Raw genomic sequence first — 22,000 nt, forward strand, 5'->3', positions numbered from 1 at the left:
AACAGAAGGCTTTCCCTTTGGCTCAGTGCCTTATCCAGTGTATAAAGCTGTCTGTTCCAACAATGAGTTGGGCTGTGTAATAAACAGAGCCTCACCACTGATCAGATGATTGAGGGCAAATCACACAAAGCAACCTTTTCATGTAGGGGAAATGGGTGTGCTAGGAGTCTGACTGGTTTGTCAAACCAGCCCAGGTTCTGTATATGCCGCTCACTGAGCCACTCACAGGCGCATTCAAAGCACGGACCCTGCTGAGCACAGTTGCAAAGTTCTGGAGAAGGTTATGCAAAATAGGGCTTAATGTATTTTTAAACATCTCCCTCAACTGCTCTAGTGTGCCTCAGTATGGCTAAGATTGTTTCTTGTGTTGAATGCTAGTGAGGATGCTAACACTAGATTACAGCAAAGTTAAATCAGTGAAAAATAAAGAATTAAAATATTGGGGAGAAGTCCACATGTTGAAAGGAATAGAGCCATGCTTAGTTGCTGCTGTGTGAGAGAAGAGGTGCTGGAAAAATAAGGTGAAATATAGTTTAGGCTCATTTCCATTCATAGTGGACTGCGTGAGCTATAGGTCACTCAGAAAAGGAGGGAAAATCTGGTTATGTAATTGAAGACTAACCTGATGTACAGAGAGAAGCAACTCGGGGCCTTTTCTAGCTTCTGAATTCTTGACTCTACTATTTTCAATTGTTGATGCTACGTTCTAATATTGTAACGTAGATTTAATGTGTTATCAAGATACTTTTTCCAGCAACTTATTTGCGTATTTCCTAATTTTAAAACTTTGTTATCCCAGAGCTCTGTTAGTTTAATTTTCCCCCATTGTTCCTTCTTTCATTATCTCTTAATCTCATTGGTGACCTTGCGCTGAACAAGTAAATGTCAAATCATAATCAGTTTTCTACTTTGTATCATGAACGTGATCAAGTTCCCCTTTTTAGAAAATCTCATTAGTAAGAGTACATCTCCTTATAATTGCTACACTGAACTCTTACGTATAGTAGGTAAAACTTCATATCCTTTAGTTACTGCACTTTTCTATTGCGTATTTCTAATTTATGGGCATAATCAGGGCTGAATTTAAAACAGAAGGAAAAATGTACATGTGGATTCTTCCTTTCAGTGAGGTTGCTAAGGCAATGTCATCACTGTAAAGTCATTCTAATGTTGGGGGCTATGTAAAGAATATGACATAACAGCTATTCTGCTACCTTTTCCTCAGCTATGAAAAGTTAAGCAACAGCTTGTAGAATTGGGTGCCCAAATATTCCCCTGAAATGAGGTGAACACTCTGGATTTCTATTTCACAATAGGAAGAAACAGCTTTTAAAGAGCAATTGAACTCTGAAAGACAGTTGATCTTCAAAATGGCAGTTTGGATGAATTTATTTAAGGAGAGTACTAAGAAAAGAGTTTGAGGAGGACCTGATTACCCAAAAAATGAGTAATTAAATGTTCCTCTGGGAAAGGCTGGAAAGGAAGGCTCTTCAAGGGCTAAGAGATCGACGTGCAGATTTCAAGTAGGATATCACTGTGGAGATTTGGTCACTGCAGAGCATCAAACAGTGGATTTCTGCATTAGAAGAGGGAGAAGATCTCATAGTTTAAAGAACTGTTAGTTCTTAGAATCATAGAATCAGTAAGGTTGGAAGGGACCTCTGGAGATCATCTCGTGCAACCCCCCTGTTCAAGCAAGATCACCGAGAGCATGTTAGACAGGGTTGCATCCAGGCGAGCCTTGAAGATCTCCAGAGAAGGAGATTCCACAGCCTCTCTGGGCAACCTGTGCCAGTGCTCCCTTCACTCTCACAGTGAAGAAATTCCCCCTCATGGTCAGGCGGAACTTCCTGTGCTTCAATTTCTGCCCATTGCCTCTTGTCCTGTCACATAGGACAACTGAAAAGAGTTTGTGAGAAGAGTAGCTCATAGAAGTACTTATATTCCTACACTTTTCCTAAAGAAGTATAGTTTCAGGAGAGTAGTGTCAGCCTCTGACACAAATCTGAGAAAGACAGGCTCTGAAGGAAGAAGTGAAATACACTGGTTATTCTTAGGTTGCACAGAGCTGAAATTTTTATGGTGTTTCTGGAAAATGTAGTCACTAGTCTACCAGGTCCTAGCTTGTTTTATATATTGTAAAACAACTATAGACTAATATTGAACCCATTACAAAAGCAGATAATTTTCCTTTTTTAAGGTCCACTGCAAGTAAACAAGTTGTCACTGTTCTTTCCAGGAAGTTCAGTATCCATCATGTTTATGCTTTGATTTCAGGCTTAAGGCATTGAGAAATTACGTGGAGCAATTGAACTCCATTGCTGAAGTTGGTTCAGTTTCTTCAGGTAAAGCTTATTCCTCAGCTAAGATTTCTACCTGCAGAAGGCTCATCTGCTGGTATCTGTATTTACGATATTAATCTTCTCTCCCTGTTTAGGATTTTTATTTTCCCTGTCAGAATTTTACCAGAAAATTAACTAGGATTGATGCAGACAAAGTACAGCTACCTCTAAATATCAATTTAGGTTGGATATTTTTCCTATTTGATTAATTTTTGAATTAACTCTCTTCTACTGCCCCAGGGCTTACAGAATCTAAATAGAAGTTAGCTCACTAAGGATCTGTGCTAACGTCATCTTATATTCATGAACTCAAGTGTATTCATGCTGTATAGGTTAATTCAAATTAGCCCAACTGTTCCAGCCATTGATGTTCACAACCAGGAAAATCTTATTCAGCTAGCACAGTGCAGTTCTATTAGTGCAACTATTCAAGCAGGAAATAACCCCTAGCCCCAGCTGAAAATTATGTGGCAAAAAAGACCTAGAAATCAGTGATTTTGTTTTTAGAGTAGCTTTACAGATGTAAAAAGGAATCATTGGTTTTATTGAGCTTATCCCTCTTGAGTTATTATTAATTGTGAATTATGTAACAAATGTTACAGGATACCTAATATGCTGTCTAAGCAATTTTAGGAGTTAAGGTAGGATTGTAGGTGCACTTGACTTGTGCCTCAACATAAGAGCTGAGGAATGGCAGACCTTATTGGGGATCTAGTTCCCAAGTCTGAAGCACTCTTTTTATTTGGAGTCCTTCAGTGCACATCATCCAACTATGTATGCATACTTTAGATGCATTGTGTGTGCTTGCATGGCAAGTAAACTTTTTTTTTTAATTAAATGACTCTTCTAATACACTCTTATTATCATTGTGATCAGAAAAATGCATGGACTGAATTTTCAATTATTATGTGAAAATTTTTGACATGGCCAATAAGAAGAAACTAAGCACTTTCTATTGATTTAGCCTGGAAGATCCTGAAAGTTACATAGCTGCATCAATACTACTGTTCACCTGGATTAATACTGGATATGAGACCTAAGCTGTACCCTTTAAAAGTATTCAGTTGGAGTATTTGGAGGTTTTTTTTTTGTTTTTTTGTTTTTTTTGTAGCTGTATTGAGATACACTTTTTAAAGAGAATATTAACACATGATTATCAACATCTGAAGTTCCTGCCATGCTTCCACATGCTTTATCTCTATGGCCTGCCGCAACGCATAGACCAAAGAGTACAGCTGAACAACGTTACCCTCTTTCTTTATCCTATGGAGTCTCATGTAAAGTTATCTAAGTTATTCTCTTGGGAACTGTTCCCCTGCAGGAGAAGACCTCAGGGAACACTGGGTTCCCTGGCCTGACCCGTGAGAGGGCAATCTCATGTCTCTGCTGATACACAGTGGAGCAGCTACTTCTTTTTCTAGGGTAGCTGGCTCCCTTAGGGAGGACTGCAGATATGAGCACTAACCTGCACAGAGCTTAATTGATCTTCTAGGTAAGAAGCTCTTGCAGGATTTGGGTCTGTTTCTCTGCTTGAATGAAATGAGTTAAGTATTCTATTATTTTTCTTCTTCAGTCTTTTAACTCTTCTGAAAATGCAGGCTGGGTTAACTTTTTTTCTAGCTTTTCCTGTTCTTCAGTTAAAACTGGACTAATAGTCCAAATTTTATGAACAAAATTGACAGACACATTACAATTTTAGCCTGTTGATGTGTATCCATGGCTTCAAGTAAAGGCAGAGCCACATACACGCAACTGAAGGCAAAATTTCATCTTTGGTGACCCGTTATGTGCTTAGGAAATCAGCTTCCGGGAAACTAGATTCTTCTATGAGAGCAGGAAGTTTTTTTGCTGCCATACTAGAAGATGGAAAGGAGTTAAGTCTAAGGTCAAAAAGCTGAATAAAGTCAATTTTGAATAACGCAATGTAAATGGTACATAACTCCTACTAAAAGGAACTGTTGCATATAGAGACTTCTGAGGCCAATAGTAACTGGCCACGTGAAGTTAACATTTTGATGCTTCTGTGAACACAGCCTGACCTGAAAGGATGAGAGATGAAACCGCATGCATCCAATATAAATATTTTTGTTCAAAATTCCATCCAATCCAGTTTGCATCTGCATAGAAATCATTCTGTGTTTAAAAATAAAGCTTGCTTGTAAGGAAGAACTTTGGTCAGACTGAAAAAGAGGAAAAATGTGGGTTTTTTTCTTAAAAAAAAATCATTAAAGCTATCATATGTTGGGAGGGTTTTTTCTGCACATGTGCCTTTTTGCCTTCAGATTCTGCTCTAGGCAGATTTTTATGGCCGGTGCAGCCTTTGTCCAGATTTATCCGTTTTTCCCCATAAGCAGTGCCAGGCCTTTCTGCAGAGGCAGCTAGGCAAGGGGCTAAGCTCAGCTGGCTGCACCAGCAGTGGATGTTTGCAGGTACTGAGAATGTGGGGACGGACAGGCTAAAATGCAGGCAGATGTGACTGCACCAACATTTAAGTGAAGCACAAAAAGCAAGCATGTCTAGGGAGTGGATTTAAATGCCTAGAAGATGAAATGAGGAGAAGAAAGGAGGAGCAGGGGCACTAACAGTTCTGGAATGGTGTAGTGTTGGAGTCAGGAGGTCCCCGTCGTTTCCCTCCTGAAAGGTTGAAGGATGGGCAGACACACAGGTCTGCCATGCATACCTATCTAGCTAGGCAGTGGGACTGTTCTCTTCCCTGTCCTAGCTTTTTATTTGTCTTAAAGTTTTGCATTTGTGTGTCTTATGCTGTACTACGGCACTACAGTGCCCTAAAATGGCCTGAAATTGTTCCTTTTTCTCCAGAGCAGGAGAGGCACACTTGTTAGATGCAAGCTAGGTAGACTAAGATATTTCTGGAATATGATATAGAGTACTGTACAAGCACATACAGAGAGCTATGCAAAGACTCATGCGGAAGAGAAATAAATGATTCTTGCCAGACAACCCAACTGAGAAATTGGAGCAAGGATTCATCACTAGTTGTCATTACTAGGCAGAGTAAAAATGCATACTTTAAGAATGTTATGAGCATGATCAGTTACAGGGGTGGAAAAGGCCAGTCTAACCTTCACATCTCTGCAGATTTGTTGCATATCCTTTTTTTGTCTTTTCTTATAGCTGAAACTGAAAGAATTCTGAGAGGATGTAAAACAAGGCAGTCTCGTACATACATACATATGTGTGTGTGTATATATATATATATATGTATCAATTTTTTGCTGGCAGTGCATCAGCACAAGTTGAGATGGAAAAGCACCCTCATCTTGGATTATTTATTTTTTTGTTAAAAGTAGGAATTTAACCCAAATTATCTTTTAACGAAGGCTTTTTGGCCTTTAATTCTTCACTTTGATTTCTCAGAGTCAGCAGCACTCATGTAATACGGTAAATTGAGAGAGAAAATGAGAAGATCCAATTGATTTCTCAGAGGTAAGGCTAAATCCCACATATGCTTAATTATTCCTCTGATAATAACACAGTCACTGTTTTTCTTTTAATTTTCTTTGAATGGAGTTGACTATCAAGATGTTTCGGGCCAAATTCAGCCCCTAGTACTCAATTTACCTTGGAGACTTGGATAATCCCTGGGCCATTTCAGCTACTGTACAGTGAAGGGAAAGCTATAAGCTGATTACAGAGTGCAGAAAATTAATGTTCTTTTTAAATTCTGAGCAGAGAGATAAGGGCTTCCTGAAGATATGCTGAGATGTGATGTTCTTTCCTGGCCTTATCAACATGTTAGTGCATCTACCCGCTCTGTACTGAATCGTGATGCAGTTGTGTTCTGCTGTGAAGAGACATGAGCTGTTGACCCAATTTTTTCTAAGCATTCTGTAGCATATAGCTGTTGCTTCCTCTGAAAACTCAGCACCTGGTCACCACATTGATCAATCTTTAACAGGATATCTTAATTATTCTCAGGCAGGAGACATCCTGACTTCAGTAACACCCATATAAAAGCTGTATAAGTTAATGATCTTTAAGACCTAGCTGCATTCATTGAAGCACAAGGATCTCTCAGACAAATACTATTTCCTGCTGGTGTAAGTGTCCCAGCTGATACTGCATGTATATAGGTTTCTTGTGAAGGTGTAGGAGGAGTTGTTTGGAAGAGTTTACAAACAAAATGGGTTCAGAGGAAGAGGGGAAACCAAGGGGAGGAAGTGACATACTCAAAGTTGCAGAGGTCAGTGTCAGAACGCTATATGCTAGACTAGCTCACGATCTGTTCTCAGAAAACCTCAGAAACATTACTTAGAAGAAAGTACTATTATGACCTAAACCTGCACAACTTTTAGAAAGTGTCAGAAATGGTAGCACTATTTTAATGACATTAAGAAGTAAAATGATAAATAAGTAGACATATCCATTGTGCAGGCTGATTAGATGCTAGAAGGAAGAGAGAGCTTTAGGGCCAAAGCAAGAATTTCCTAGAATAACCTGAAATAATATAATGGTGATAATAAATTCTAGGAGGGTTCACTTTATATTGTTTGCAAAATATTAACATAATTAAATGTCAGAAGCAAGATTGTGGCCCTAGTGGAGATCTGAACACACATTCTGGCATCAGAAGAATTATACATTTTTCAACTATAGCAAATATAGGTCAGTAGTGATGTCTAGTGTGAAGTTTAGTATGTGGCTAAAGTTAGTTTTTTTCAAGAGCTTCTGAATTTTGAGGCTTAATTTAGAGAAAGTGGAAGAAGTTAGACCTGGAATGAACACAAGCTTTTCATTGAAGCTATCTGAGACTTCTCTTTGCTGTACACAGAGGTCCCTTGCCTCCAGGTAGAAGTTGCTGGCAATCTGACACTGTGCATTTCCTCGGACCTCCTGATTTGTAGAGCATACACTACTGTATTACTCCTCAGAGAGCCCTTTGCTTCTCCCAATGTTTTAAAATCCTCCTCCTTCACTTTTTTAAATAATCAAGAAAGTTTTCTGGTACTTGGCACCTTGGACGTGCAGGACATAAACTCCATTCTCGTTCATGTCTCTTGATACCGCATTCACTTTTTACCTTTTTCTGGCACTCATGAATTTGCTTATAGTCTAGAAAGACACCAAGTGTTTCTGATTAGAGGGTCACTACTTTGGGAGTATCAGTGATAGGCTGTGGACAAGAGAGATCTGGCAGTTATGGCTGGTTTGGATCTTCAAAAGGCTTTTGCCAAAGCCGTCTAAGGGCTCTAGAGCTGTGATTGAAGAGGGATAGTCCATATATGAGTAATGTCTAGTTAAAGAACAGAAAGCAAAGATGAGTTTTGTGAACATAGGGAGATCGTAAGTGAAATCCTGTGTCAATCTGTGCTAGTGTCTGTGCTGTTTCAAATGTTTTAAGTGCTCTGTAAAATGAGATTACAGTTTGTAGGTGGAAAAAATTTTTCTGGGTACAAACCGAAAAAGCTACATAATATTTTCACAGGGTGGAGTAACTAGGAAAAAAAATGGCAAAAGCTATTCAATGTTGCTAAATATAAAACATCCAATGGGAGTAGAGAAGGGGGTAATCATCACTTCATACAGAAAGTGATGAGCTGTGAACTCAATCTTATCACATGCAAAATGTCCCTGTATTGTAGTGGAACTCTGCAAGTATGCTCTTAAGGCTTGGTTTGTTCAGAAAAGAAAATTTAAACAATAGATATTAAGAAGGGGATAGAGAGGAGAACCTTGTTATGTCATTATGCTGCCTGGTATCTTGAATACTGTGTACAATACTGTTTCTTCACAGAGAAGACTATAAAGTAAGTGGAGAATGCACAGGGGAAAAAAACAAGTGCAATCAAAGGCTTTTACAGCTTCTGTACAGGGAACAACTAAGCAGCTTAATGCTCTTCAACCTGGAAGGGAGGTGGTTATGGTGGGTTTTGACAGAAGTCCGTCTTATTTGATAGAGATGCGTGGGGAAAGTGAATTGGAAAGAACTGCTTCCTGTCTTTTGTAATGCAAGAGGTAGGGGGTTTGAAATGGCAAGCAAGAGTTGGTAGTGATCATACAACATGTGAGCAAGCTATGGAATACTTGGCGTCCGGATGTTGTGGATACCAAAAGCTTATAAGACTCAACCAGTTCTGCTGATATCTATGGAAGAAGAATCCATAAAGGGTATTCCATGGAACCCCTGAGTCCTAGGTCTCCATAGGTTGAGAGAATGTGTAGGGAATTCCATGCTTGCCCAGTCCCTGTGGAGATATCTGCTATTGGCTGCTGCTGGAGATAAAGATACTTGGCGGACCTTCAATCTTACCTGATACAGCAGAACCCTTCTGCTGAGACAGCAGTATTGTTATACTTAGGTATACCATGATATCCTTTTAATTTTATTTTTTGTATTTTTAAAATTTTTTTTAATTCTAACTTTAATTTTATTTTTTATTTTATTTATCCTGGTATGTGGGTCATAGAACAGACATGGTCAAACATCTTGGAGGCAAATTAGCCTTTTAGGAATATATCCATTCACTCTGTCTGCATGATTAAAATAAATAAATAAATAAATAAAGCCCACAATCAAACCATTCTGCCCCATCTTCTACCAAACCCCACCACCCCTAAAAACAAAAGGGAATACTGCAAAACAATACCACCTCATGATAGTTACCTTATGGCTTGGATAACCTATCTCTTAGTACTTACACAGTCACAACTTAAATTTTATTTAGTAGTGGTATCCACATCAAAGCTGATAAATCACAATGGAAATTTCAGGTCCCTCTTGAAAACTGCACTTGCAAAGTAATTTTTCAAATCAATATTAGTAGTAAATATATTCCGGTACTTGAGAGTAATGAACACTGAGGAGGAAAGGGAATTAAGGACAACTAAAAATCTTTTTTTTCTTGATGTAGCTGCCAACTGGATTCTTTCCAAAAGTCATACAGCCTTAATTTATAGGCACTGGGTGAGTGAAGGTGCTGCCTATTTGTGGATAGAGATGATGGAAAGATTTAACTTCGCTTACAACTAAGATCTAACAGCTTGTGTATCACACTGAGACAATACGTGTGTGCTCTCTAAACACTAAAGTGATTTAGTGGTGTTATTTTGGCAGCTTCTTAGCTAATACATGAAACATGAAAAACATACAAGAATTTTATAAATGAAAGAATATAACTGGGGCAAGCATCTCAGAAAACACTTGCAGTCTTAGCTGCCATGAATTTACCCCAAACTTGCAATTCAGTCCATGTTGTGCTGTACTTTGTATTTTACCATCCTTTTAGGGACATGCAAGTTGTAAAATTGCTTGTATTGATTCAGCCTATCAGACTTGCATTTGATCACATGAAGCTTACTTGTCTGATCAGGCTAATGGTTTTAGCCTGTTACTTCCCCTCTCTTTTATCTCTGTTTTACAGTGTAGTGAGTATTTTTCCACATACTCTTTGTATCATGTGAAACACTTGCAGTAAGGATGAAGATATGTAACCATGTGCAGCAAAGACCAATCTTTCTAAAATTAACAGTGATACAATGCGTATCTGATACATCTTGCCTCTATTGTTGGGTAGTACTACCCAAAAAGCTCTGAGTTTTTTCTTTGCAAGTACATCAAGCATTTGACTCATGGTTTTTAGAGCCAAAGGCCCTGTCAATTTATTAGAGCATTAGAGCCTAAGGGAATAAATGTTAGGTCTGTCTGTTGTGAGTGGGTATGTTTTGCAGTGTGTACGAGAACTAGTTAAAATATGGACGGGGAATAAAGGATTGCAGGTTCTTCTCCTTGATCATGTTTCATTTCTAAGCATGAATATTGCCAGAATAGAGATCTTGAACCAACATGCTCTGAGCTTTATTAACTTTCAGTTCTGCTTAAAACCAGAGTAGTTTAGATTGGTCATCCAGCCCTCTGCTTAAAGCAGGTTCAGTCAGACTTCTCTAGCCAACTTCTGAGCAGCTTCAAGGGTGGAGATCTCACAGCCTCTCTGTGCCCTTGTTACTGTTTTATCTAATCAGAATTACCTATATTCCAACTTGTGTCCATTTCCTCTTGCACTGTGGCTGTGCATCTTCAAAACCAGTCTAGTTCCATCTTTTCTGACAGTCATCTCTCCTCATGTCTTTTCTTCTTAAAGCTGAATAAAACTGTATTTTGCGCGCTCCAGTTCTAACAATCATGACACACCTATGCTAGAGTGTCTTCAGTACATCGGTGTCTTTCTTGCCATAGAGTCCAAACCTGGACTCTCTGGACTAGACAGATGCGGTCTCACAAGTGCTAGGTAGAACAGAAGAATCACTTCCCTTGCCTGGCTGGCTGTGCTCTTGCTAATACAGCCTGATCTGTGAGTGGCATAGAGTGCAGCGAAGGCACACTGACTCCTGGTCAACTTGTCCAGCAGGACCCCCAGGTTCTTTTCTGCGAAGATGCTTTGCAGGTGGTGAGCCCCAGACCTGCCTACCTGTTCTGTAGCTGCTCCCTAAGCACCAGCTGAGTACGTGCTCAACGCTGCCCGCATAGCAGTCGGTTGAAGAGGGGAGGAATAGGCGCTCTCTAATCAGGAAATAGCCAACAGAAGCTGATGGTGGATGCTGACAGAAGCAAAAGCTTCATCATCAGCAAGCCACCCAAACTTCCCACAAGATGTTTGGGTGTATTAGCCTATGTGGGATATTTGATCTTTGATAATCACTACTAGAACAGGTCAGAGTTTCTTCTCTGAAATCAAATGCCTAACAAAATCTCAATTACATGCTTCATTAACACTGGTCAAAGTAATATGAAAGTGAAGTGATTGCATCTAGAGCCTTACTACTAGCCTATTTGCAAGGGATATTTAAGAGGCTCATGAATTCTCATTTTGGCTTTACAAATATTAGACCAAAACTGATTCATGATGAGCATTTTGCACTTGTTTTCTTGCGTGCACATCAAGATAATATCCTTCAGGGAGAGAATGAAACAATACATGTCATTTAGGTGACTGTTCTTACCCTGGAAATATTTCGTATTATAGATATCTACATCCACTCCCTCCCTACCCCTCAAAATAAACTGATCAACTCTGCATAATGTTCTGCGGCAGTGTTTGGTTTAATACATGTATTCATTAGTAAACCCAGGGGGCAAACATCAATATGTATACAAAGATATTGTAAGAAAAGCTGTGGAACTGAAATACTGATCTCTAAAATTACAGGAAACTTTTTTTTTTTTTTAACATTACCTTTTTCTCCTAGTTTAGGAGAAATGTTGCACATTCCTGGTTCCTACTTTTTTCTATCTTTTTATTTTATGTCAGATAAGTGGTAATAGCTTTACTGCTAGGTTACTTGCCTATTCTCTGCTCAGGCATGAGAGGAGTTTCCTTTCCTGTCTAATTTCATTACTATACAGAACTGTTGCATAGCAAACTCTTTCTTTTGAGTGAAACGGCCATACAACCGCATGCTATATAGTATCAAAGTTATCAGTTGAGAAACTTTTCAGAGGAATTAATAGGAGTTCATTATACATCTTAGAGGATGAGGGTATTTTTACTGTCCTTTACCTACCTGGCAATGGTATGTATGTATGGCTGTGTCTGTGCTTGTTATTGCAGCTATTCCTCTCATTGGGGTGCTTAGAAGAATAACTGCCACAGTTGGCTTATGTATCTGCAAGTGGATTATTCAGATTTTGAATCTTGCCTTTCCCCAGCTAAGGCAAATGCACATGCAGAACACCCAATGGAGGCATCAACTGTGTTCCCAGATTCTGCTTGCTCCTGCTGGAGGCAGCCCCAGCTCTCTGCAGCAGTTTGCATACAAGCTTTTCAGAAGTGAATATCTTAAATAGATCTGTATAACCTAATTTACAGAGGTCTTATATTGACTGTATTTTGCTTTATCTGGGTTATTGCACCCCACCCTGGATACTTGAAAATTTGACTCTGAAATGATTTACAAATTTAACATGTTATAGCACATGTAGGCAAGATACATAAATAAATTTCAAGTATTCATAACAATGTATTTTAAAACTAATATTTTATTAGAACTTCTTGATTGTAGGGCTGAGTTTCTGCATCTCTCTAATTTTACCATTATGTGGTCCAGGTCATTTCTAGTAAGAGGAATTTGATTCAGGGGAGTTAGTGTATGGGGTTGTGGGGTATCTGAAGTGCCAAGGGAATAGCAACTTGCCAGGTGGATCATTTCTATAAAATTTGAAAAAATCTTTGTTTCTGTGTTCAATATGAATTATAGGTCAAGAGGAGAAGGTTATCCCAACTTGAAATTTATTTTGACCTATCATTTTCAATATTTTTAAAAGAGATCTCAAGTTTTCACAGAGCTTTAACTTAATTTACCAGCTGTCTTAAAAATCAATGGTAACAAGAATTTTATCTTGATTTGTGAGGCTGGGTCTCTAGTATCTACCATTGTCAAGTCCAGAGAAATCATTAGGTCTAGGATTGGGATCTGTGATTCACAAGTGCTCTTTTGCACCCTCCCTATTACTGGTGTGGAACAGTTATCTGCTTCAGAGATAATCCACTATTTCTGAAGCTGCTGCCAAAGAGCAGAAGACAGAAAGGATGTGCATCTCCTCTTAACTTAAAGAAAGAACTTTACTTTGAGGAAGAGACAGCATAGTTTTTTTGCAAAACAGGCAAATTAATGTGAGGACTTTGATAGTATGAACTGTGTTTTTCTACTACAGCAGCAGAAAGTAGGCAGAACAAACCTACAAATCTGACCCTCAGTTTCAAAGAAGCATTTAATAATAGTATCCATGGAAGAAGCCGTGTTTTGTGGGGAGAGGGAAGTCATGATGCTTTACTGAGAGGGATGTCCATCAGTTGCTGATTTTACAGTAACTCATCCTGGAGCATGAGAACCAAGGCTGTTAACGCAGAGATGGACTGCAAGGCCAAGCAGAGCTCGTCATCTGTGTGTTGTCCTAATGGATCCATTAAGAACAGTACACCTATAGAGGAACAGCTCATTGCCTCTGCCAGGCTCTATTAAGAGCATGACAAAGGTTCATGTCTTTCTCTTAAAAGCTTGAGTCACTTTGAAGAGAAATTTATTATTGTTACTCTATGGATTAGGACTGACAAAAGTGCTTTAAGATATCATATGCATACACTCTTCCAACCTTTAATAAAATGTTTCTTTAAAGGATTAAAGCTTTAAACATATTTACCATAATGAAGCATCAATTGCTAGAATAATGAAGCTTGAAGGCTTTTTATTTTGATAGTTATGAGTTTTCTGCTTCTGAAAAGATAAGGCTCTTGCTGAATTAGCTTAATGTTAATGTTTACATTCCTGATCGTGGTAGGTCACTATGACCTGCAGCCACTGCCTGAAAAGATCATTTAAAGTCAATGACACCAAGAAAAAAAAAACTTAAGCATGATAAACAGAGCAAATAAAAACTGCAGAGGTATAAAACTTGCATTCCCTTCCCCCCACCATCTGATTCTGTTCTATTATTTTACTTTACCATTAAAGAACTTAACAATAAAACACATCCTGTTGATAAAACAGCAGTGTAGCAGCCCTGAGCTAAGACAGGACAGAGGCAATCTCCCCACTGTCAACACTGCAAATATGCTTTGGCTGACTTTTTGCAGCCCTTTTTCTAATCCAGTTTTGGTGGTATTTATGTGCAGTCTTGTTTAACAAGGCCAGAAACTTGACAACTTGACTACTCACTGCAGTACATGCTCTAGCTGGCAATACACAGTTGAACAGTATACAAGGTGTTTGTATATTATCACAGGACTAACAGTCCAATGATTTCTCCCTCTGCCTCTCCCTTCTCTTTCCCCTTGCTCCCAATTTTCACAGGAAACGAGTGGTTGAAAATAACATTAGATAAGCCCCCTTGTTTTTGAACTGCTGGCTGATGTCCAGGCTTGGGGAATAGCTGTGTGCAACAATTAAAACCTTCTAGCCTTAGTGAATAATTTTTGAATTTTGGAATAGCTGCCAGTGAATGGTGTTGATATGTACCAAGTTTAATTCTAATTTCAAACAAGTTAAAGCCTGAATCTTTCTTTTATATTCAGTGGATACTGCTTTTCTCACATTGTTTCTAGCCCTTACCCTTAATCTCCTCCTCAGACTCCATCCCACTGTCAGATCTTTGCTCTGTCCCATTCAGCTGTTTCTTTACCTTCCTGCTAGGCTTTTTATACCTTTTCTACATTTTCTAGAATGCCAGACTGCTTTCTGTCTTCATTAAACTACAATGCTCCGTCCTCATACCAGATGTACTCTTGCAATTGATTGCAGGCCCTTCCACTTAGGCACCATGCTCTACAAAGGAGGGAAATTCCTAGTCCAGTTTCTTCTTTATCTGGTGCTTTGCTTTCCATTCTGCTTGGTGGGTACACTTGCTCCCTTTCTGGAGAATCCTGCTAACACAAGGGCTCAGTTGAAATTCAGGTCCACTGGGGAGGGCTGTCCTGGTATCCAAGAGTGGCTATGGGCTTTTACTGTTGCTCGATGGAAATTACTGGGTTTTGTGTGTTGTTATAATTTGAATCTGCTTGTAAATATCTATCATAATGTTCTTACATGGCTTACATCAGCCTAATTACAAGAACGACTTTACTGTTGTATGTATACGCATTGGTAAGTGTGTGTGTTGTGTCATGTGTAAGCCTATGTCACATGAAGTACAACATGCAATAAGCTATCTGGTGTGAAAAGTTTTGCATCTTTGTAAACATAGCAAATGAGTTTTTAAACTTCTCCACAGTATGGATAGTGGCTCCATAAATGTACAGTGTGCTGACAAACCGGGACCTCAAAAAAGACATAAAGGATGAAAAGAATCTTGGGAGTAATTTCAGTGAGACTCAAAGCACAATCTAGTTTCTGCTTGAATGTTAAAAGATGAACTGAGTGCAGCAAACAAAATACTTTGTAAATGCAAAATGCTTTTACTAGAAGTCATCACTTGGTATTTTTGTAGTGAATAGTGAAGCACTTTCCATGACCTTAAAGACATCCCAAAAACAGCAAGGTGACAACTAACACTGGAATAGTGACCAGGTATCTCTGCCAAGCAGCTGGCTGTACTAATTTCCTAACACTATCCTGAATTTCCAGACTTGAAGTTTTTTCTAAGTATGTCAAAGTTGTCTTTAAGCCCTCTGTTTGCACAGTTAGTACCTGGCTGATACCAAAACACTGCCATCTGTTTCCACCTGTGTAAGTGCATAAGAACTGTTTGTATAGATGTCATGCTGTGTTTCTGTTCCACTTGTCCGATGACCTTGCTGTGGAAGAAATAACTGTGAGAAATAACTGTGGACAAACCATCCTGATCTCAGTTAGGTAGCATTTCCATATAGGCTCTATTTTACTGCTTTGCTTTAGGAAAAGAGATGCCAGGTTATTATAGGGGGGGGGGGGGAATAGCTCTTGATGCTGCAGTGTTTTAGCATTTTGATCTTAAAAGGAAGACAAAATATTAGTAGCAGGAAGCAGGATTCATAGCTCTTGGGCAAACCTCTTTACACAAATAAGATAAGAAGGGAAAAAAGGAATGGCAAAGGATGCAAGAAAAATTGTTTCTCTTTTATTTGTGCAGTTAAACAGAGAGCAAGACGAACAAAGTATGATACTACTTATCTTTGTCTTAAGTTTAATCTGTTCTCTCTCACATTTTTGTTTGGAGCAGTGCAGCATAGCTAACGAAGTTCTAGTTAGCCAATGGGACTTCAGGTCATATTTTAAGACATTTATTCTGCTCAAGAAGATGTAGAGGCAATTTTCTTTGGCATATTGTAAAAATCTGCTTCTGTTTTTGAGAATGATCTGTGAAACACTTAACTGTTGTGGTGAGTGCAGTTCCCTGTCTTGGAAAGGTGCAAAGCTGCTCTAATATCTAAGTGTAGCTAAGTATATTGCTGATTTCTGTCCCATTTCCCTTTTCAGAAAAGCTCAAGTAGTGTCATGATTCTCCATATAAACTGCTTTGTTTAGCCTTATTGTATCTGCCCACTGTAAGTCAGGTGAGCAAGACATTTTACTTGGGTATTCCTAAAGTTTACTAATCTGGACTACCAGAATGCCTCTGGATGGAGGCAGCTGAGAGCTCTTCTCTTTTATGTCAGGCCCTGAACATTCAAAACTAGGGAAATTTTAAAGCCATACTTTAAAGCCATCTTTTGCTATCACTGGTCTTTTCTCAAACTCATCATGATTGTTACAAAGAATCACTCCATCTTCTATTCTTGCAAGGGGCTGAGATTTAAATTCATTTTACAGAACAAGGACTTTTCTCTAAAGTACAAACAAGACTTAATTTGTCCAGAGATCTGTGATTGAAAAGGCTACTGGGCTCCCTTTTTAGCTTGCTTGTCTGATTGCCTTTTTAGTATTATTCCTATGATGAAGTTCTCACGGGGTTAAAATGAATGGGTTGCATATTTTGATCAGCTTCTTCCATTGCAGAATGTTGTCCAATGCTAAAGTGAAGAACACTCAGTTTAGTTCAATTTATTTTCAGGAAGGAGCTCAGTGTGTAACCAGTAACCAGCTTTGGTAAAACAACTTGTGAGGAAGAGGCACAAGCCAAAAGTGTTATCTCAAATTTAAATGCATTGATTTTAACAGAAGTTTCTGGGTTCAATGGACAGCAACTGGAGTTTATAGAAACATACATCTTAGAAAGGAAGTTTCATTTCCATATAAATATGTTGATTGGAACACAATACATATTGCTTGCAATAGTAATATAGTTTACTTAATGAAGCTATTGTTTTTCAATATGTATATATCTATCTTGGTGAAAGTGCAATGTTTTGAGAAATAAAATAAGCATGAAACCAGTAGCGTCCTTGCTCTACTAAACAGAGGACATTAAAATTAACATTGTAAAGTCAGAGGAAGAAGTGCTCTGATTTTGATTATTTTTTTGTAAGGTGATGTTGGGAAACAGTTGCTAAAGTGGGACCATAGCTAGCAACACACAATCTTGGAGATTATTTGAAAGTAAGCAAAACAAATATCCCATCTCTGTGTAACCTGTAACCAGTTAAAGCGATTTCCAGTAGCTGCAAGTAAAATAATAAATAAAATAATGTAATGCTCATCGAGGAGGCACAGCTTTGTGGCATTTTTGTATCTCAACTGAAGTGTAAGCCTGTTACCCCTAAAGAGGCATTTAAGAGGTATTTAAATACAGAGCTTCTCATGGGACTGCAGTTTTGAGTGATTCCTCACAGTAAGTAGTAATCTAAGGCAAAGTATGTGTTTTGTTTGTGTGCAGGATTTGTGTGTATCTGAGGATTTTTTCAGCAACAAAGTATGGAAAAATATTTTCACCAGGTTAATAAAAAATTTACTCTTAAACATTTCAAGATTTCAGTTCATATTAGAAATTGATTAACTGAAAAAGTTGTGTCAATTAGCTGAAAGAAGTAATTTCCTTGTTTAGTAGGTCTCATACAGAGGCAACAAAAAATAAGTAGCAAACAATTAGCTGATGGTACATTGTGTAGGTCACTCAAATGTTTCTGGCATGTTTCCCAGAAATATAGAAATCACAGGACACTGGACTGGGAGACTTTAGTGAGAAGTCACATTTATTTATTTATTTATTTATTTATTTATTTATTTATTTTAAGGTAGCTTGAAAGTATGAGGCTTGTGTGACTGAGTGGGATGCACGCCTACAACCAGTTGTCACTGGATGGCAACCATTACTAGGTGTGTGTGTGTGGATTCTCTGAATTTTCTCTGTTTAGAAGGGAAAAAATCTGTTTATTAAGAACATACAGCATGCTGTATATTTTCTATAGGCCGTATATGTAGACACTTTGCAGCTTTTGTTCTGTTGGGATGTAATATTACTAATAGTCACATTGGCAAGTAGCTGTGGAAATCAGTCTGAGTGGTTTGTCTTATGCATATATAGATTCAAAGCTGAACAGCTATAACTAGTTTTAAATGGGAATTTCTGTCATTTTGAATTACTGTTACATGTCATATAATTAGGTAAATCTTTGAGTTGAAGCTGATATGTGCAATGACTACTTTACAGGAAGTTACTAACCCTTAGTATTTGGACAAAAATATATAAAAGGTAGTTGCAGTATACCCAGAAGGATCATAAATGTGTAAGATAACTATGCTTGTAGGCTTATATTTTGAGGTTCCCATTTTGAGACCTCTTCTTTTGTACAGTTATAATAACCTTTACAAGTTTAACAAGATTGCTGAGGTGGTTTATTTCTTGCTTTCCTTCTCAGGAAAACAAGGTTCACTCTCACTGACTAGCAATTTTGGAACCAATGGATTTGACCAAGGAGAGAAAACTAGACCTGAACTGAGGTGGACATATTTAACTTTTATTTGAAAGAGTTTATCCTGCTGAGAACTGCAGGAAATAGGACTTCATCAGTTCTGATTCTCATTTCTTTAGGTCATGCAGTCTGTATTGACCTTGCACTATGGACAGTGCTTTGGTGGGGAGCTGCATGCTACCCAGCTCCCACTGCTGCCAACAGGGTGATTTACACATTCTTCAAATGTTTAGACTAACAAACAAGTATATGTGGAAGTCAGAGCACATCAAGCAAAACTCAATATCTTTCTGAAATCAATTATGCTGTAAGTGAAACAAATCTGACTCCAACCTATGCATTTTTCTTAAAGCCAAGAGATCTAATAAAATCAATGCATGTAAGGGAAGTCCAGTGTTTTATATGTAATTTTGTTTAGTTATATATCCTCACAGAAACCAGTATCTTTCCTGCTGTTAAATTTCATCAAGAGCAATATTATTGTTGAATCTGGTATTTCAGATAAGACTACTACACAAGGAAAAACTAGTATTTAGTATTTTCTAATCACATTCATTTTGTACATGTCCTAACAGCTGATGAGTGGATACAGTTGTCTACACTATTTTGATTTAATTTGAATGGAAATTTAATAAACAAACTAGCCTCAGAGTTTTCTTAAATTCAGACAGTGCTCCTCTAAATATTTCTGCTTCTTTAAAAATGCAAATTAATAGAGAATGAGACTTAAGCTCATCAGTTTTTTATGCAAACATGGTAACCAAGCCAAATCAGACCATATAATCTATTTAATTCATTTCAGTTGAAAGATATACTAACTAGTGTTGTATCTGAGGGAATTGAGCACTGTTTTTCCAGACAGGGTTTACCAGGAGCCTTGCTATGTTCTGCACTTCAAGAAAGGCTTCCTGAAAAGGAAACTTGCAAAATGTTTTTAAAATTAAACATTAATTTTCTATCTCCTCTACACTCATAGGAACTTCATGTCTATTTTTAAAGGTGAAGCTTATTCTGCTTCTCTGCTTCTCTGTAGGAGAAACTCCAGATAGCTCAAGACAAAAGGCTGCCAGGGTTACCTGTGACTTGGAATTTTCTTACTGAAGCCTTTTGTTTTACCAAAAGAGCAAGTTTATCAGCACAGCAGACAAAAATGTTTTCTAAAGCTAATCAAAAGCCTTCTAAAATCTGGTAAAAGCATGAGACCTTTTTTGGTTGAGTTTAGAGTTGCACGAATGCAGGTTTCATAAGTAACCAGATACCATGATGAACTCTGTGCCTTGCACATGATAGTAGAGTTGATGCACTAATGTAAATTCACTGCCTACATTTGGACTGTATTACTGGTGAGAATTGTAATCTGAACTCTTTGTTCCTGTTATCTGAGAAAATATCAGAGACAGCTTGAAATGTTTATATAGCAGTGCAAGGTGATTATTTGCCATCAGTTGTCTGTATTCGGTTCAGCTAGAACTAGCTTAACTAACCAGCCTGTAGTAGTGTTAGTCTTGTTCCTGATTCTGACATGTGGCGTGCCTGCAGGTGTGAGATACTACCCTGACATCTGTAATAGCAGTCTTGTGTCATGTTCTGTCTTGACTTGACTCCACACTTGACTTCTGCGAGCTTAACAGAAGATCTTGTACTCTAAGAGTACAGCAGTACTGTACTCCAGTTTCCAGTGTCCCTTTGTGTACAACCTCTAATCTGGGCAGGTTTGGCTCTTCAGCGAAGTCAAATAAACTAGGAAATAGGGATCCAAAGGGAAGGCACCTTCGGTCATCTGAAATCCTGTTGACCCTTTGCTCTAGAGATGTCGTCTTGCTTTTTGTCATCAACAGTGCTGGAAATGATTCCCAAGTGACTATCCATAAGTAGCTTAAAGCCAAAATTTAGGTACTCTGGACAGGATTGTCAGTTGCTAGCAGGCTGCAAACACCAGCATCAAATCCCTTCAGCTCAGTTTTAAGACTCAGCAGTTTCCTTCCCATCTGAGCGATTTTTTTTTGCTCTTCAGACCTGCAGAGAGATGGAGGAGCCACTATCACCGGTAGGTGGCAATAGTTTCTGCTAATGGGCTCCCATAAAAGCGAAACCCAGTGTGGTAGGTGACTGCAGATGGCAGATTCTTTATGCTTTGGGGCACTGACTCACCAGACGTGGTGTAAAACCAGTAAGAGTTTGTAAATGTGTGTAGACGTTTCCAGACTGTAAGGGCATTCTGAAGGTTTGTGTTAAACAAAACGTGCTAGGGGCCAGAATTTCCTGGCATCAGACCTTGTCTATTACCAAAGCTACTGAATGTCTTAAATGCTCAATATGCCAGACTAGCTATTTTTCCTTTACCAGCCAGTATATACTTCCTGTAGATGGAAAAAGGCTGAAAATGCAACAATTCTTTAGCACATTCTGGAGCACATTCACATTTTTCAGGAGCAGCTGAAGCTGGTTGGGAAGTAAGAAGGAAAATTTTCTCTGCTGCCATGCTTGCTGCAATGAGTGTATCCAGTTTTTAGATTAGTTTAATTCCAGTTACAGTTACTTTTGATTTGGAAAGGACCAGGTTCTGAAAGTAGGTAAATGACAAATAATGTTTGCTACAAAATTTGAGAAGAAATCTAAATACTGCATGGTGGCTAGGACAAATAGTAATAGATTCATACATTGGAAAGGGAAACAAGTTAAACTTTATAGAAGGCAATCCCTCATGGTAGAAGATAATGAAGCATAAGAAAACATTGCCTAAGACAACTATGGTATTTATCATAGGTATTTTTGAGGGCAAGCATCCATCAGCAGTGGCATAGTTCTGACGGTTCTATGTTGGAACAGAAAGAGGGACTGATTAATCCTATTTATGAGCATTTAGTGATACAGAAATACGCTGTTAGAGCTTTTAGGAAAAAAAAGGTTCCACTATTTCTGTTCATTGAAGTTCTCATTTCTGAGCAACTTTGCTACACTGCAAGGCCTACTTTTTGATGCCTATTTTTAAAAACAGGCTTTTCATAAAGCTTCAAGACCACCACTCCTCTTTCCCAATGCACACTGTCTCTGAGGCTCTGGACCTCTAAATTATTGAGCCTGTTTGGACTTCTGCTGATATACAGCAATTAATTCAAGTCAATAAATGCCAGGGGAACAAATTGAAAGGTGGACACTGCTCTGGATTTGAAGGTTTTAGCTTTCAATATTGCTTTTCTCTGTCACTACTACACCTTAGTAGTGCTTTAGGTAAAGCATTTTGTATACCGTAACTGTATCTCAAAGTTCAGTGACAAGAGTTAGCGATTTCTGACTTCCAGCTTTCCACGGCAGAATCAGAGAACCTGTCAGTGCTCTGGTAGCTGAGGATCAGCTAGCTGCACAAGTTCTGCTCATATG

Source organism: Rhea americana, unplaced genomic scaffold (assembly GCF_003343005.1).
Source record: "Rhea americana isolate MKP2758 unplaced genomic scaffold, rheAme1 scaffold_269, whole genome shotgun sequence".
Taxonomy (NCBI): Eukaryota; Metazoa; Chordata; class Aves; order Rheiformes; family Rheidae; genus Rhea; species Rhea americana.